The sequence below is a fragment of the Crocodylus porosus genome, unplaced genomic scaffold (assembly GCF_001723895.1).
Source record: "Crocodylus porosus isolate Cpor-Errol unplaced genomic scaffold, CroPor_comp1, whole genome shotgun sequence".
Lineage (NCBI taxonomy): Eukaryota > Metazoa > Chordata > Crocodylia > Crocodylidae > Crocodylus > Crocodylus porosus.
In genome coordinates, this window is record NW_017728911.1 from 11,321,515 (window position 1) to 11,337,271 (window position 15,757).

The 15,757-nt window shown below is 41.7% G+C and overlaps 1 protein-coding gene across 3 annotated transcripts in view; it reads left to right on the plus strand.

Moving 5' to 3' along the window:
* Positions 1-15,757, plus strand: part of OTUD7A (OTU deubiquitinase 7A) — a 217,214-nt gene that overhangs the window by 54,045 nt on the left and 147,412 nt on the right. The window contains exons 1-2 of one of the 3 annotated variants that reach the window (XM_019533430.1): positions 5,202-5,214; positions 14,489-14,492. The exons of the other annotated variants lie outside the window; for them this stretch is intronic. The gene's annotated coding sequence lies outside the window, so the exon portion shown is untranslated. Of the gene's footprint in view, positions 1-5,201; positions 5,215-14,488; positions 14,493-15,757 lie in introns of those variants that run through there. 3 annotated transcript variants of the gene reach the window in all.

Here is a 15,757-nt window from a genome sequence, read left to right on the forward strand (position 1 = left end):
TCTGCTCGATGCGAACCATTAATGCAAGCAAAACATGGAAGACTGGAAGCTTTTCTGCCATAGTAAAACTTTGTAGTGATTTGACATGTTATCACCTTGCAAGAGAGATGAGATGATGTAACAAGACCACTTGTCTTTAGCATTCAGTTCTATCCACAAGTCCAACAAGAATAAAAATTTCTCATTTGCTGAAGTCGGTACATGTTTATGTGATCCCAGTGCTTAGAATGAAAGGTGGTAAGCCAGGCAGCACTGTATTGGAAGGCTAAGTATCTGGGAGTATTTCTTTATAACAATTTTTGAGTTTCATCAGTTAGTTGCATATATTTTTTCCTAATTTTCATGTGGTGCTGATTTGCTCAGTTTGGTTTTGGGAAAACCAAAATTGAATACTTGACTTAATGGCACAAGCAGGCTGCCTGCTTCACAGCCAGCCTAAACAAAATATCAAACCTTCTGTGCCCTTCTGCTTTACCATATTCTAAGGCCAGGAACAAACATTATACTTAGACTGGTTTCTGATCAGTTATACCAGTAAATATCTGTAACAGAACAGAAGTTCAGCACACCTAGACTAGGTTAAAAATGGTGGAACCCGGTCTAATTTTTCTCCCCTTCCTCCCTTCAACCAAATGGAAATGCGTGTTCTGTTCATTACCAATTTAACTACACCACTTAGAGAAAATCATGCAACTTAGATCAGTTCTGCCTTGGGCTTTTTGTATGTCTGTACCCGAGAAAAAGACTTTGCTTTGCCTGCTCCTTGACAAGTGAGAGACTTGAACTTTCTCAGACTATTGAGAGAAACAGCTTCTACAGGTAGCAGAGCATGCCCCATCTCCAGCTTCAAAAAGGATCGTGTCCAAGGATGGCCAGCCTGCAGTACCAATGCCACAAGTGAGACCGGCAGCTTGTGTGTGTGGTATAGGGATCAGGGAGCACAGCTGTTGGTAGGGAAGAGAGCATATTGGGCAAAGAAAGAGGTTAGAGTGGCACTCGGGGGGGATGGGGGGGCATGGAGTTTAATTTATTGCACATTTGCCAAAAAAGTTGAACCCCACTATCTTAGGGGTCAGCAGAATGCCTATTCTTGCTTCAACTACAACCATAGCATTTAAGAAATGATGCTCTCTCAGGTAACCAGGAACATGGAAAAACCTCTGAACACTCAAGTCTGGCTGGTACAGGTGAACCAAAAAAGACATAGTATAGATCAGTGGTCAGCAACCTTTTCAAGCCACAGGTTGGAACAGTCCAGTTTGGGTCCAGTGCGGGCTGGATGGCTGTCGTGGTGCATCAGTGCAGGGGGCTTTCCTTATGTCCGTGCTGAGGCCAGGGAGGTGGGAGCTGTACCTGTGCCACTGTCACTTCTCCCAGCCCCACAACTTCTCAGCTGGGGTGTGAGTACAGCTTCTAGCTAGTGGGGAGAAGTACATGGAAATGGCAGCAGTGAGGATGCAGCTTCCAGCTTTCTGGTCCTGGTACAGGTCCCCAGTGGCCAGAATCTGTGCCCTTGCCATGGCTGAGGAGGCAGAAGGTGGGGGAGGCTAGGAAGTGTGGGGCGGGGGGGGTGGGGGAGAGGGAGGAAGAAATATTGGCAGCAAGGCTATATCTGGAAATTGCCCAGCCCCAGCATGGGCATGGATGTGGACACAGACAAAACCCTCTGGCCCTGTGAGCTGAAAATCCAGTGGTTCCCAGGCTAGATCTGCCTCATGGACCATATGTTACCAACCCCTTGTATAATGCCGTAGCTTGAATCGCACCTGGAAGCAAATAGAATATGGCATTGTAGTCTGAAGAAAGCGTTTTACAGTCTGCTCTGGCCATTGCTGCAAAACTGTTAGGAAGCTTAGTTAAGCACTTGCTAGATTTTGGGTAAAGAACCTTTAGATTGAACTGTGATAACACAGTTACAAAGATGTAGATAAGTCACAGGTTCTATAACGGAGATGGATACAATCACTTTACCAGATGAAAATGAAAAAACTCCAGTAAAAATCTAGAAACAGTCAGGGATCCAAAATTATTTAAAAATTCTGGACCGCTTTGCATAAAGGGTTGAAGTAGTTGATCCTTTTTAGTAATAACAAGAGCTACTTCTTTACTCTACTGTCTAAGACCCCGATTCATCAATTAAACATGCACTTAACTTTGATTTCAGCAGGATTTCACAGTGCGCTTACAATTAAACAAGTATAAGTGTTTGTCAGTATGGATTCTCCATCCTTTTTGGCTGCAGTATGAATAGCTGTACATGAAACTATTATAGTTTGTAAAGTATATCATCCTGTAAGTTAAAGAATTGATTCCATCATGTTTCCCATGCATCCTGTTTCTAGAATTCTGCATTTGTTCTACAGTACAATGATTATTGTATTAACCCAGTGTTGCTACTTGATTTTAAAATACATGGTGATAAACTTTATGCCAGCCCACCACAGAGCAGAGCTGAGTAGCTGGGAAGCCAGCTCAGTCAGCTTGCCTCTTTTCACTTCTCTTTAGAAGGTGTACATTTTTCCTTCCACTACCTCAAAAAAGTAGCAATCGAGCTAACAAGGGATATAACAAGATAGCTACTCCAGCAAATAGTGTTGACTTTAGTTTCACATGTTCCCTTCGAATGATGGGTAACCGTATGAAGAAAATACCATTACCATTATGACAGCTGTCGACGTTTTTACTTGTATACATTACCACTCTGGCCGTATTCCAGTTAATTGAAAGCGATGGCATCTTTGCAGTGTCTTGATGTACTGGTAGTTTCATGTGTTTTATCAGACATCTAATCCATCCAAAATCTTAGTTAATGAATTTTTACAGCAAATGTTCATTAGTGCTGCAGCAGAGGCCTAATAATAACATTATTAACTTAAATTGTTGTACGGGGAATTTTCAGATGACTTTTATGAAAAATCTGTTGGCCACGTATAATGTAGCTTTTAGGCACTTTTGTATACATATTTATTGAAACATTGCATTATTGGTCCTCTGTAGCTGGTCATGAAGATAAATGTTTGAAAGCACTTGACAGTCTTTTTAAGTATAGCAATGCCAGCACCTAAAGGACAAAAGAGTTTCTTCCCCCCTCCCCCCCGCCAAAAGACGGTGTTTGAGTAGCTTCTCCAGTGTTTTCCTCTTGTAGTCATTTATATGCCTGCAAAATGGTACTGAAGCTTTGCAGCATTTCATACTCACTTTACACAAATGTAAATAACTGTACAGGAAACCCTCGCTATTTGCAGGTTCGGCGCGGTTTCAAATATTCACAAGTGCCAAACCTGCATCTTAAATGCACTTAAAGGAGCACCTCAGGAGCTCTGTGCTTGCCGCTGCCACTGTGCTCCTCCTGCCATGCTCCCGCCATTGCCAGGGCAGCTGTGCCCCCACCCCAAGAGCCAGAGGCACCGCGCTCATGAACGCAGTGCCTTATTTGCAGATTGTGCCATTTGCGGGGATTACGTTCTTGTATACCCTGTGAATGGTGAGGGTATCCTGTAAATTGCCTACAGGCCTAAACCTCTGGTGCTTTTCAGTGTCCAGACCAGCATGCATGTGTGTGGGGCAGTGGGGAGGGGATTGACACTGGGAGATCCTGGTGTCAAACCCCTTCCCCCCGCACCGGGGGGGGCGGGGAGGGGAAAGCAGGGTGGCAGACATGGTAGCAGCATGCACTGCCCAAAACTGGAGCCTGGCTGGCCGGAGCCACACTCTACCTGCCAGCCAGGCTCCCTGCTCCAGGATCATCACGACTGTAGCCCCAAGAGGCCCCCATAAGGCTTCCAGCAGTGCTGTACTATTCTATTGCCAAATAAGAGTAACCACTGAAAAGTGCCCCCTATAACTTTTACATTTCATATTTGTTAGTATTAGAACATAGCGCATTGACCATAGCACTGGATGAGACCGCTGGCTTACTCCAGTCTCCTCTCTTGCATGATTTTTTTGTTCCTATGCTGAGACATCATATGAGACCTTTGAGGCTTCACTTAGTAAGATCCATCTTTTTTTCTTTTCTTTTTAATTTCCAGCCCATGTTTGTTTAATTGTTTCCTGTTTGGTCTTTATTTTGCTAGGCTCAACTAGTCAAGATCCCTCAGTCTTGAGGCAGGCTTTGCATTTTCTGATCATTAGAGTAAACTTTCTCTGAAAATATTTAAATTTGAAATCCTCTTTCTCAAATATGAGTGACCAAAATAGTGTATATTATTCCTGATGAGATTTTACCAATGTTTGAAGCAATTACATCTATATGTCTATAAAGGCTTTCTACTTCTAAAGGTCTACTTATTCCAATTTTAACCCTGCAAAGCAGAAACCAGTTCGAAATTTTAGTGGGGAGGGGGTCGTGAAATTTGTTCTTATGTTTAACTACTGAATTTGTTTGATGTGGTTGATAGGAAGATAGGTCCATAACTCATCCCATCCATGACAGCACTGAAATATGCATTTAACTTTAATACATGCCGAGCATGTGTTTTCTGTAGGGTTTTTGTGTGTGTGTGGGGGGGGGGGTTGACCCCTGGATATCCAGGGGTGAAAAAAACCCATGGAAAAAATGTGATGCAGCACATGCTTGGACAGTGTGCCCTTGCAGTGCGGAGAACACTAGATCTTGCAGTATGTAGCATGGCAGACGTGTTTGCAAAGCTACATACTGCACAACTGCGCCTGTCTGGATGTGCCCGTAATGGGCAAAATAAAATGGAAGTTAATTCAAATAAGTGAAGGGTCAGGAGCAGGTGCTCCATGTTAGGAAGTAACCAGTTTTCCCTTAAGTAAATTACTATATTTATTGATGATAAGAATGTGTTCTTAATTTCTGTAAATGCATTAGAGATTTGCTCATTCCTTTCAATTATTGTTGATGCAACATTTTCTGGTACTCAGGCAGCTGCTCCATCCTTAATAATTCATCATCTTGTACCTGGGCATACAGATGTTTTGAGCAATTAGTGACCTTCAGATATACATATCATTATAACCAAGTGAATTAAAAGCTAAGTAATATATTAACTCCTACTTCCATTACTGCTGATGGTTTTCAGCTCATATCTGAAGCAGAACTAACATCACGAATCTGACTGCTTAATTGTGATTTAATAACTTCACTTATTTTGCAAACGTGTGCAGAAGCATGTTGTCTAACTCGGAGTGCTTTGGCTTTAGAGGTAATATAATAACTGACTTAAAATACTTATTTTAAAGTCTGTTGTAAACCTCTGTAGACTGTAAGGTGCGTTTCTCTTGGGGGGGAAAAAAGAGAGAAGTTTCATGCACCAAAGTTCAAAAAATCTGATATAGTTTTACTATCAGATACAGTTTTATTTAGTATTTTCTTTAAGTTAACTTTATTGTTAAAGGCAAGCTAAGTAACCTCTTTTACCTCTAAGTAAGCTACCCCTGCCCGATCTGCTGCTCTGCTTTCTGCTTCCTTCCCTGCATTCCCTCCCCCAACTGCTGCTTTGCTTTGTTTCTGCTTCTTTGCCATGTCTGCCACTGTGCTGTTTGCCTTCTCCCTGATCCGCTGCATGCCGCATACAGAGACTGTCCATGGCATTTGTGGCATGTGCGCTACAGGCTGGCCAACCATGTTCTACCATATTCAGTCACAACTCAGAGCAGTGCATCAGTGCAGTGAAAAAGGGGAGGATGCCACTGTGGGAGACAGAACTTGACTTGAACATTGCCTCACGAGTTGAGAAACATCAGCGATGGTAATCAGACATCAGACTTTCCACATGAATATAAAAAGAATACCAGTATAGTCAGTGGGAGTCTTTCCACGGATTGGTTTTTTTTCTTCTTTCCCCCCACGCTTTGGATCACGCTTGTCCTGTTGTTCAGAGATCCTAGGTTTCTCTGGTCTTCTAAAACTCTTAAAATGAAAACATGTTTTGACTTATGAATTACTCTCTTTATCCATTTGGAAATTGCCTTGTTCCTTACCCCCAGGTTTTAGCAGCCTTTCATAATCTGAAGGGAATGGCTTTCTCTGGTCCATGCTATGCTGGTATTTGTGTCATTTGTTGGTATTACATAGCCTGTTACACCTGTTTTGGGACAAAATAATTTTCCATTTTTGTTATTAAATTGGACTCCGGACCTCCCAACTGTAAAAATGTCAGTCTCTGATCAGATGGCAGTTGCTTAATTACAAGCATGGCTCAATATTATGAGAGAGATGGATAGACAGTGAAAGGCAAGGTATTTTATTACTTGATAGCAATATTAATTTTAAAATCCTGTTAACCTAATCTGTTTTAATGTTTAGAGAACTTTATTTTCCCTAAAAAGAATTAAGGTAAAATAAAATATAAATCCTCTATCTTCTAATGCTTTCTCCTCTGATATGTATCAAATGGTCTCTATGCAGAATCACTTTTACTGTAATTTTCCGATTATACTACATTTAAACAATTTTTTTTCTTTTCTTTTGATTTTTTGCATTGAGATTTGAGGCTGCTTCCTAACAGTACATCATTTGTCCTGCAGATGAATACCAAGGCTCTAATTCTGTTTTAAATTTGACCACTTTCCATATGCATTCCATATAGCTAAGCTACTTGTGTTGTGTTGTGCCATTTCTGAGAGTGAAGCTTTGAAATTGTTCTCGGAAAACCCTCCGCTCTGGCTGCTCCATCCCCACTGTCATGACGGCGTACTGCCGCCTCCTGTCCAGAACACTGTTGGGGGACTCTGGTTGTTTCAGACAACCAGCCAGAGTACGAATAAAGCGTTACAGACAGACAGACAGACTAAGGCTTTTACAATATTAGAGTGGCCACATCCATTCTGAGTGGAAGGGTCATCCTTTAGATGAGAGAGTGCTAATATCAGCATTTGGAAGATACCTACTCCAAGTAGACACAGTGAGAGCGAGGCAGCGTTAATAAGTTTGGAGAGCAAAAGCAGTGGAGGTTTGGTGTAGGAGGTCCTGTGTTCATTTGATTAGAACAGAAAGTCTGGTAGCCAGCTGGGTTCTGAGATTCTTATTTGTAATGAGTCACTGCTTTTTTTTTCCGTGTAGTTTGTTTTCTTTCCTTGCTAACGGTCTTTCTTTCCTCTCCCATCTGGGTGTGTTTTTTTTACTGCAAAAAGTGGCAAAAAAGAACTATTTGGAAAGTCTGATTTTTGCCTAAATTGAAGCAAACAGAAAACAACAGAGTTTGCCTGCTTGTGTTAGAAGGTTCTCTCAGCTTCCACATGGAGCAGAGGTTGTATAGGGAAGGCTTTGTGGCGGGCAGATGGCCATTCGCTTGAAAAAAGGGGCAGCTCGTAATATCTATGTCATGTAGCAGAAGGCCTGATATTTTCCATATACTATTTGTTCTAATATAGATGCTTCTGGAAGCTCTTGGTTACCTAATTTCCATCAATAATCTGGCTTGCCTGAGCTGCATAGGTGACAGAGGCTCAGAGGAGTTGCCTCTTATGGAGCTTAGGGGGTCGCTCAATTTACCCTCCTAAAATTTGGAGTTTTGCATTTCAGAAGCCTGCAGGTAAAGTACCCATCGTTTATTAGTATCACAATGTTGTACGCTGGCCTGATAGCCAGTAACTTTCATACAGGTTGGCAAGAACAGCTGGAGAATGTCAGTGGGAAGAGGGAGGGTATAGAGTAGCACATAAGCATAAGGGTGCTTATACACATGATGCAGGCTTAATCCCCCAGGTTTTATTCTATGCTCCCTAAATTGAAACAGATATAGAATAAAACCCTGAGGACTAAACCATTTCAATTTTTCTATCACATTATGGCAAGGGGCCCAAACTTTTTGGCAGAGACTGCCCGCCTCTCCCATGGCCAGGGGGCAAGCCGCCAGCAGGCCGAGCAGCTCATGAACTGCAGGGGGCCCTAGTCCTTCCCTCTACAACAGCAGCGCTGTCTGGGGCTAGCCAGGCAGGCTGCTAGTGGGCCAGGGGCTATCCCAGGTCGCATGATGCAACTCCCCCACTAGCCCACCCAGACTCCCAGCACATCATGTGCTACCCTTGCCACCTTCTGCCGCCATCAGCGCTGCCAGCTCCCCATAGTGCCCTTGGTGCCAGCCAGCTAGTTCCCAGACAGCACCAGGCATCCTGCTGGCTGTAGCAAGTTGCTAAAATCACAAGCGGCAAGGGGCCTGATCCTGCTTCTGGCAGAACCTGCCTGCCCTCCCCATGGCAGGGGGGTGAGCTGCCAGAGGGCTGAGCAGTCTTGAGCTGTTGGGGCCCCAGTTCTTCCTTCTGTGGTGGCAGTACCCCCTAGGGCTGCCCAGACAGGCTGCTAGCAGGCCAGGTGCTACCCCAGTTTCTCCCACTGTGGAGGAAGGACTGGGGTCCCATGCAGCTCAGGGGCTGCTCAGCCCAGTGGTAGCTCACCCCTTAGCCATGGGAGAGGTGGGCAAGCTCCACGAAGGAGAAAGGGGAAAAAAAAAAAAAAAAAAAAAAGCATTGGGCTCCTTGCCACTTATGCCTGCTGAAGGCAGAAGATGTGAGGGGCCGGATCCTTTTTGGTGGACCATGCCCGCCTCTCCTGCAGTGGGGTGGGAGAGCTGTTAGATTAACGGCTGCAATGTTACAAGCAGCAGCACTGCAAGCTAACCTACATGGGGTTGTAGTTTAGTTTGCAATGTTGCAAATTCATTTGAAAACCCTGAACCTCGTGCACATGTAATGTGTGGTGTTATTAAGCCACACAAAGGAAATTTTTGTCACACGTACTTGGTGACAATCATTACGTGTACAACCACCCAATGAGAGCTTCCTGCTAGAACAGCTGTCCCTCCACTGTACAGTTGGGGCTTTGGGATTTTGGGTTGGCGATTTGCATTTCTTTAGGCAGGAGGCTAGTGTTATCTGGCTTCTTAATGACTTTTTATTGTATAGGAAGTAATGGGCAGTTGGATAATGACTGTTGTCTTTCAGTAAATGTGCAGTGTTAGCCTTTGGTCCATTTGGCAACATGTTGTGCTCTTTGCCTACATTAATGAGAGGCATTATCTAAGGGAATGCCCAAATATTTCCTCTTCCTATGAAAAATTCTCTCAAGATGAACTTCTCCAATACAAAGAAATGTCTCTTTTGGGAAAAGAACTACTAAGACTGTTTACATGACCACTGTTGTGATTAGTGTTCTGATGATCAAGTAACCATGACAGCGGTACTAAGGTGATTTATGATGTCATAAGTACAAGGAGAAGTGTGTCCTGCTTTCCATGCTAAAAGGAATCAACCTCATTGACGAAACCTTATTCCTGTTACATTTTTATTTTGGTCTGAATGACTTAGGAGACTAGGATTTAAGGAATACTTTCAAGTCATTGTTTTGTTTCTTTCCCAAGTTGTAGCTGAGCAAAAGTTAGCAAGATGTATATGTCTCATTGGTGATCTCCATGGTGGTTTCAGACTGATCTTTATCTCAGTTCTTCAGTGCAACTGATTGCATGTTGAGGCCAAGGATAAATTAGTAAGGGATGGATTGATTTATCTCTTAGCCTGGGGAAGCCCTTCCAGGTCAAATCTGGGGATATTGACTGAGCAGAAGGTGGAAGCCTGCACTGCTGCTGTTGCTGTACCTCATTCTGGGGAAAGATTACTTCAATTTCTAGTTTTGCCAATCTGTCACTTCACCCCAATATTAAGTTAAATAAAATTTAGTGAGGCACTTTAACAAAGTATTCTTATAGCTGAGTTCTCGATTCGGGCATGAACAGCATCCACTTCTTGAACAAGCTTACATAACCTTTTGTGGATCCCATCCCTCCAGCACATGATGGATGCACTCTCTACCTAAGTAATCTGAGGTTTGTGTAATATTTCATATAGTGCTTAATCTGTTAAATGCATCTCCTTGGTTTGGGTCTTGTTCTCCAGTCATGGGAAATGGTGAAGAATCCAGACTGCTATACTAAGTGATCAATTATGTGTGTTTTAAATGTATTAAAGTGAAATTAGGAAAGAGTAGAGTAGGAAGGAGAGTAGCTCTACATGAGTAAAGCTGGTCTGAAGTGGTTTCACTGGCCCAAAGGCCCATATATATACACAAATGGTTGAGATTTTGATTGAAAACTCCAAAAAGCAAGACTTCATTCTGAGTCATGATTTGCTCTATAGATCACCACACGGTTATGAGGAGGCAAATATGTGGACTTCTGGCAAATAGGTGGCTTGACAGGGGAATGATACATAGAATGGGAGCGTGTTTTATTGTCTACCAGCAGGGATAAAGAGGGAGTCTTAAAGTGCTGATACCTTCAGGATAAGAATCCAAACTTCAGGCTTGTCAGCCAAAGCCCTACTGGGGGTTCATCCATTTCTATTAGTTGCAGAGTTCTGAGGTCCATCTCCCTGCCTATGAAGTACTGTTCCCAGAGTAAAACACTTTGAATGAAATCCTGACCCAATTAAAGTCATGGGAACTTTATCATTAACTTTAATGGGGTCATGATTTGCCCCCATGTTTTTTGTCTGTGCATACTCTGTAACTTATTGACTTACTATAAATTGCACTTGGTGTTTCTTTCAACCTTCCTTATGTCTGATAGAATCCAGATCTTCCTGCGTGTGGACAGTGTGGAGAGTATATGTCCAGGTGTGGCAGGAGAACTAAGGGTTATGTGTTGTTTTGGAATGGTAGGTCACTCTTGGCTCCATAGGGTGGGCATTGGATTTTTTTTTTTAGGGCTGTCCAGGCTCTCACACAAGGACACTCTTTTGAGTGTGAATTTATCCAGGTCTTTATTTAGCTGGCAACTTGCTTTGTGCACTGACCCCATAGAATCTTTAAGGATAATAAACCACCATACTACCTCTTTCCTTGGACATATGGTACAGTCCAGCTGGGTCCAAGAGAGCTTATGTGAAAAGATCATCATAATGAAGTACTTCACAGAAGAAATTATTTGAAACAATAACCTAAGAGCCTTGGCATTACATATATTGAAAGAATATTAATACAGAGAGGTTTCGTGTTTAGACTGACATTCACTTAAAATTTCCAAATTTAAGTGATCTTGCCCCCATATTGATCAATTATTTGACTACCCTCAAAGCTATATTCCTTCAAACCAAGCAGGTTTTACTACCAGATGAGTCAAGGCTGATTAATATATGAAGTTTACTAATACTTTGCAGTAAGCTCTTGACTCTCTCTGCATCATTCTGCATCATGCAGGCTTATGTCACCAATTCCGTCAGTCACAAAGACGATTCTTTGTGACAGATTTTTTTTGTGCAGCTGCTTAAGAAGTGAGTCTGGAAAGTTTTGGAAGCAACATTTTTCTGCCGCCTTTGCACATCAGGTTTAAAGCAGACTGGGGTGGTGGGGGATAATGTTAGCTACCATATAGGTAAGATTTCAAACTGTGGCCCTAGGGCCAAATTTAGCCATGATTGATAAAAATAACCATCTCTTGTGAAGTGCCTGCATTCCACTTGCAACTGGCCCTATAAGTCTTGTCAGCTATTTTCTTCTGTTAATTGTGTGATCTACCTGAAGTTCTTAAAATGTTGTAGCTTCTCTTGTCCACTTGTACTTAAAGTTGACCTAGAAGTGATTCTTTCATATTTCTGAAATGCAGCCTGATATCACAATGTGAATAAATAAGAACTTCGGTATCTCCCAAAAGAACTAATTTTATACCATACAGGTCTTGCTTGGCTTGGCTTCATCCCAGACCTGTACAGTTTTGAATTGGTTAGTTTTTCAAGTACCTTCATGGAGTAGTTGTCCTGTTTGGTGGTAAAAACATCTTTATACTTCACACAGGAAAGCAAGAGATGTTTTGTTTTATGATTAATAATAAATATCCTTTCTTCATATAAGGGTTACTTTCTGAAAATCTGTTTTTCATTGAGGGCTTCTTTTAACGAAGTCTTAACCTTGTAGTAATATCTTGCTGAGCAACAGCTGTTACAGTACATTTCTGAGAACTGCAACTCTTGTGTTTGTGTAGCAACAAACGTATGTATGTTGTTATACAATCAGTGGGGTGCAGCTTGTGTGTGTGTTCATAGCCAAAGTGTGACCTGACTAGTAAGAAGGCATATGAGGATCTGCTGTACTACATATTGCAGCATTAGCTACTCACAGCAGGGGCAGCAGCATGGTGGGGAAAGAGGATTCCTTTCAGGCTGTAGCCTTGAATCTGGGTCCTCAGCCTGGCCAGAATGGCTGCTCATGCCAGCCTGCTACCCTACATCTGGTCACCAGGCTCCACATGGCTGTCTTGAAGCCCCCAGCATGGCCTAGCCCTCCCCAGCTCAGTGGAACTGGAGTCAGCCTACATAAACCCCGACCTTGGAAGCAGAAGTGTCCAGGCAACAGGGCTCACTCAACCTGATCCTAGACTGCTTTGCTGTTCCCTTTGGCTCGTGCTCCAACTCTGCTCTCTGCTTGATCTTCAGCTCCTGACTCGGCTTGTTCCTAGACCCCCCTCTCAGACTGACCTCTTTGCTTCCTGCCCCGGCTGTGCCTGGATTCTGCTCACTTCTGACTCTGGGTGACACTTCAGTCCCCATGTGGCACTTGACTCGAGTTCCCACAACCCAGTTGTTTATGACAGTTCTTTAGAGCTATTGCACCTCCTTTTGTGCAGGTGGAAATGGCACAGGGGAGAGCCTGGGCAAAGCCCAGTCATGCTGGGAACTTGGCTGTATAAGCTTTAGACCTTGTATTGTTTGCTCCCTTTTTATAAGCCCTGGTGAACCCAAGAGTCACAAAGTCTACTCTTAGTTTAGTACAATAAAATACTGTTTTTCACTCTGGGCAAAGTCAGAATTGAGCCAAAGATGAGGATTTAAGTGAAAAAATAAAATTTAGGTTTATTAAAGGCTAGCTTTAATTTTCTTGGCAATGAAGGATATACACTGAATGAAAATACAGCTTGTTTATACTAGCTACTATTTAACTTGTACATCTTCTTTCTGATTTGTTATAATTTCTTAACAATTACCAAAGGCTGGGAAATCCCTTTAAAAGGTTGATTCAGTCATAAAACCATAACAATGTTTTCTTTTTGCAACTGTATGGAGAGCTGTCTGTAGAAATAGATTAGCTTGTACTTATTCAGGAACCAGATCCCATAAGATACACAATTTTCTGTTACCTATTGACTTTGTAAGAAAATTTCTTATAGCAAGGGTGCTTACTATATATCATTTGAGGCAAGACCATATTTGCTTTTTGTTAGATCCGAAGGGTTTTATGTGGTAAATGTGCTAGAGAGAGTTTCTAGTGGCTTGCTTAATGACATGGGGGTGGGGGGAGAAAATTATTCAACTGCTGCTTATACTGTAAGGCCACCTTACTAGTCAGCAATAAATGTAAAGCAACAACAAAAAATAAAGTATCTTATGATTGCACATAAACATAGCAACATCATAACTTTCAGGAGCTGCCTGAGATGGGGTACACAGTGTACTGCATCTCCATAGTACCTTTGTTTTGACACTATTAAATAGAAATTGTGATTCTCAGAAAATTAAAATCCCTTCTGTGTTGTTTCCTAAGTGTCTATTTAGAGCACACTAGGCCTATGTGATTTGAAGTATTTTTCAAACAAAGTTTGTTTGGGTTTTTTTGTTTTTTTGTTTTTGTTTTTTTACTTGTAGAAGATTTAATTGCAAATTGCACATAGAATAAAAAAATCTATTATCTGTACAAAAACAAGAATATATTTGCATTTCATCAGCTGTGACTCTGGTTCTGTTAGCTGCTACATGCTGGTTCAGAGGCCATGAGTCATTGTCACATACTGGTGTGATTGTTGCTTTTCTCAGCAACTGGATGGTACAAGCAACCTACAGTAAGCTGCTGAACACACAGTGCATCACTTTGCCTTAGAAGGAAGAAATCATGGAAAGGAAAGGAAGCAATCAAGCAAAAGAAACCATACTTCCTACCCCTTCAGGAAGATTTTCTTAACAGAAAGTTTGCATTAATTTGATTTGAAGGAATAATAGCCGGTTATGATTAATTTGATATTATGCAATAATAATTAGCTGAGTGTAAAATAGGTGGCCATTGACCTTTAGGTAAAAGACTTTGTTTATTTCACTTACTAAAATATGCATGTGTTTTTATTTTATTAGTTGGATCCATAAATATGTCTCAATCGAGGAGAATGTGTGGACAAAATCCTTCCCCCCCCTCCCCCACATCAATAAAATCAGGATTTCACACTGTTTCCATGGTAGTGCTTTCCAATTTTTTATAATTTACTTAGATAAAATGCATAATACTTTTTCAGTGAAAATTCAGCAGCAGGAATAATCCCTGTACAAGTACACCAAGAATATACTAGATATACTTTCAAATATGACAAATATCAGGATAGTATAATTCATTGTTTGGCTGAAAATGACTTTATTCAGAAATATAATTGGACTTATTTAGCAAATATAAACTATTCTATTCTACTTTTTTAAGTGGTTGGTATATGCACTGCAATATTCTGCACATCATATTTATATTTGAAATATTCCTTACCAATTGGGAGATCAGGAAAGTATTTATAAACATCAGCCAGATAAGAATGGCTTCCTTAAGCTAAGTACAGTGTTACCTTGAAAATGTGTTTAGTGCCCCTTAATCATGTTGGGATGCAGGGAGGAAAAATCCTGATGCTAAGTGAAAGGTGGTGCTTTGTATGGTTCGACAAGTTTTGTATAAATAAGATGTGTCATTGATTGTGATGATACAAAGAGTGTGTAACAATGCCATAAACTGTCATTGTGAGTTCTGGGTGGGTCCTTCTTGGTTGCCAGCTCAAGGCATAGAGGAGTTGGGAAGAACAGATACCTTCATCCTTGTAGTAGCATGTTTGGCAACAGTCTGGGAGTTGGATTAGGAGTTGCCTTTGGTGTCATTCCTCTTGTTGTGCTGGTCATCATTGCTGTAGTTAAAAGGGATGCATTCTGGCATTTTTTTAGAAGGCTGATTGATGCATCCTCTCAAACAAAAGAGATAAAACAAGTTGATGATGATCATGATTTACAGAGCTCACAGCAGGAAGACCACTTTAGTTCAATACAGAAGAGAGAAAACGCAGATTCCCCATCAAGTACATTGTCAAGGCAAGGAAAATAGCAATATCATATGCATTAATGTAGCTGCTGATAAGATAAAGGAGGGTACAAATGCCAAGCACTAATATGCAAATGTTTGTTGCAAATATATGACTGTAAAGGTTATGCAGTATGGCCCTAGTCTAGCAGAACCTTTTAAATATACTTTCAAGTTGAAGTATGGGGGTAATTCTTGTGCTTAAAGATATGCACATCCATGCAGTCCATGCTGGATTGAAATCTTTTGACACCTTGGCCAGGGACACGCATTGCACATAAATTGGTATAAGTAATCGTAAACTGGTTCATATCTGTAACGCAACAGAAATTCAGTGCACATAAACTACTTTCAAAATGGCCAAAACCAGTTTAAGATAAGCCTGGATGGTTGTAGTATCAGCTTTAACTGATCTAGGTTAAATCAGTTATTGTTCTGTCCCTGATTCCCTCTAGATTCAAATTTTAACTGTCTCCCAGCATCCCAGGATGCTTTGCACCTCTCCCACAAGCTCCCCTCAAAGGGTGGGCAAGCTAGCCTTGGCCTAAACTGTCTGCTCCAGCTGAGCAGGGAGGTGTGCTCTAGTGCCCCCAGCTTCTGGCCTGGGCCACTGCAAGCAGGTGGCTGCATTTCCAAAATCAAAAGTGAATGTTTGTTTACTGCTTTTTAGTTCAATGTACGACGCTTAGGCTAACCTGCAGAAATTGA